Source organism: Cryptomeria japonica, chromosome 6, assembly GCF_030272615.1.
Source record: "Cryptomeria japonica chromosome 6, Sugi_1.0, whole genome shotgun sequence".
Lineage (NCBI taxonomy): Eukaryota > Viridiplantae > Streptophyta > Pinopsida > Cupressales > Cupressaceae > Cryptomeria > Cryptomeria japonica.
In genome coordinates, this window is record NC_081410.1 from 126,541,794 (window position 1) to 126,544,985 (window position 3,192).

Sequence of the window (3,192 nt, forward strand, 5' to 3'; positions counted from 1 at the left end):
GATCCTTTCAAATGAAGAAAGAGAGCTTTTATATATGAAACCCTAGGTCTTAATTTCAACTTTTGGCCGACCTAGAGATTGAATATCCCGCCAATTTCTTGGGGTTAAGATTTATTTTATGATTAGATCGCACTCCTAAAATTTCAGGAAAAATGTCCGGGACCATGTGCACACCGGGCGCCATGGTCCCGACAACTTTTCACCAAATTTTCAGGGCCGTCGGATATGATGATTTTAGAGCGAATCCCGAAGTTACAGCTGATTTCGAGATGTTTTGACCCCCGAAATCAAGCCCCCAAGTTCAAAATAGGACCTAATTAGGGTTTTTGATTAAATGATGTATTGGAGGAATAAAATGAAAGGGGCACACTTAAATGAAAGGGCCCAACTTTATGATGTGGAAGATGATGAAATAGGACCTTAGACCTAATTAATTTGATTAATTAAGTGCTAAAGGGGAAATGCAATGCAAAATGAAAAATGCACCAAGGCGGGTGCTAAACTAGGTGTGAAATTGTACCACCCTAGCAAGTGCGTACAATTTATGATGCTACAATTCTCTCCAAAATTTGTCACCTGCACACAATTTAGAGGAAAAACGATGTTGGGTTTATAGTGTTGGATATTGTTGTTGCTAGGATATGTTGTTGTCATTGATGTTAACATATTCCCATGTTTCGATATTGCAGAGAGTTGTTTTGGTGTTCTAGTGATTGCAGAGAGTTGATTTGATTGGTTTTATCTTTGAATCAACTAGAGATACCCGATTCAATGTTGGTTTCGTGGTGATATGTGGTGATTTGATCGAGTTATGGATTTTGGTATGAGGATTGGTTTTTTGTGTTAAGTATTGCAATGTTCTGGTATTTGATCAATTGTGCTCCAGAATGATTATATCTTGAGTTGTGGATTTGGAAGAGTGTTTGGGATGTTCATGTGTATATTTAATTTAGATGGTTCGTGATTTGGTGCTCTGCAAGTTATCTTTTTAGTCCCAATTGTTGTTGTTGAGTGTTCTTGAGTATCAGTGTGTTGATTGATGGAGATTTGATTAAGTGGTGTTGGTGCAGCTATTGCGGATGGTTCTAACGTGCTTGTTGGTGTTTCATAATCGTGTCCTATTAATTTTTCCGCTCCACATTTATCATTGTGCGCGTTATTGAAGACCTTATGGGTCTGGTGATGTTCTTCGTGTTATGCGATATTTTTGGTGGTGTAGCGTGTTGTGGATGATCTTGGTGAGATTTCTGGTGGTGTTGCGTGTTTGGTGATTTAATTTGGGTCCATGTTATGTTGTCATGACATTTATATTGGTCTAGTGGTTGATTTATGTATTGTGTGATGTAATTTTGTAATTAGGTCTTAAGGGTTGAGTAGACCTTGTAGTTAAGGTTGATGATTTGTATGAATAGGTGGCATATTCATGTAATTGGGAGATACGTGTTGTGTTTGCATTATCAGAGAGTGGTGTATGTGTGAACAAGTGAATTCATCTTTCAGTGTGAAGTGTAGAGTGGAGTGTGTTGCAGAGCAGACGATTGTGCTTAACCGAAACTGTCATCAGGCATTTGTAGATGTTATTCTTCCACTTCATCTAAACCGGATTTTCGTTTGAATGCTATTGTAAGGTAGTGAACCTTCCCTGAGGGTTGTAGCCTTCTGAGTTGTTACCCTCCTCATTTTCCTGAGGTATTTTGTTCTCACGTTATTAAAAAAAATGAGTGTTTTATTTAGTCTAGTCTTGGTTTTTGTTTTGTTGAAGTTTTTCTTGAACTAAATCTCTCACTTGAACTTCATCTAAGTTCAAGGTTCAAGTTCAAGCGAAGTATGTTGTATCACGACCTTGTTTTTAAAAGAGTTAAAGGCCTTTGTAACAATTATCATTGAACTTGAACTATTGAACCTTTTCAAAAAGTTCAAGGTTCGGGTTCAAAGTTCAATGTTTGCAAGTTCAATTTCAGAGGTTCAAATTTAGAGTTCAGAGATTCATCAGATTAAATAGATGCAGGTTCAAAGTGTGTGAGTTCAAAATTCAACAAGTTTAATAATCCAATAACATTGGCATGAGTTGTTTGATGTTTTAAAGAAGTAGTATAACATGTTGGTTTACCAAACAAGCTGATAATGGTGATTTGTCAAAGGCTCAGTGTATTTCGGAGGTGCTCTTGGAGCTGAACAATGTCAGTTTTCATAGCAGGGATGTTTTTAAAAATGATCACCAAGCTGAGAGTAAAAGTGTTTGGATGACTTTTGAGATAGCCAAACTAACAAATACAAAGTCCAACCTTCATGTTACAAAGGAAGATTTGGCTTCTTAAAAGTTGAATTTAGTTATGAATCCATATGTTGATAACAAAGGATAGCAGCTGATAACATTTTCAAAAGATTGTTTCTGCAACATGGTATTACAAACAATCTAAAGAGTTACAATCCTCATCTATTCTAAAGAGAGTTTTGTCTTAAATTAGAGCTCATTCCTTCAAATGGTAGCTCAAAGTGGTGATCCATGAACAAAAAAAATTGTCTCTATGTGGGGGGCATAACTCTCAATTCAATTGTTTGATCTTGATGATTCTTTGATATGTTTTAGAAAACCTAGCTGTCTAAATCCTCACTGGAGCAATTTCCAAGATTATGTCTGGTTCGTAAGATATCGATAATAGAGCACAACACTATCAAAACTGTCAATGACAGTCACATTAATTGGGAGATACTTGGGTTTTTACTCATATAAACTCAAACACTAAGGAAAATGGGCAAGTATTTTCACCTATAAGTGAAAAATTATTCACTGAGGCTAGCAAGAGCAATTATGTATTAAAATATTTGAGTTTATTTCCCTAAAGGTGAGAATTGTATTCATGGGAATGTTAAGTGAGAAGGAAATAAATAATCTTTTCAAGAATCGGTTATTGATAACTGAAAGTCTCTTTAACAAAAAAGGGCTATAAATGTAATGAAAGGGGAAGAAAGGGAGGGGTTGCTGCTGTAATTTATTTTTTTGCTGCTATTAATTTGATGTTGTAAAGGAGAAAGGGGGCAGTTTTCTTTTATCAGTCACCATTTTGTTTTGATGTACATGGATCTGAGTCTGTGGGATCGATTTTGCATTGAGGAATAAGACAAATGCAGATTAATCTGTGTATTCAGTTGTGTTTTCTTTTAGATTGCGAATTATGAATGTCTCTGTAA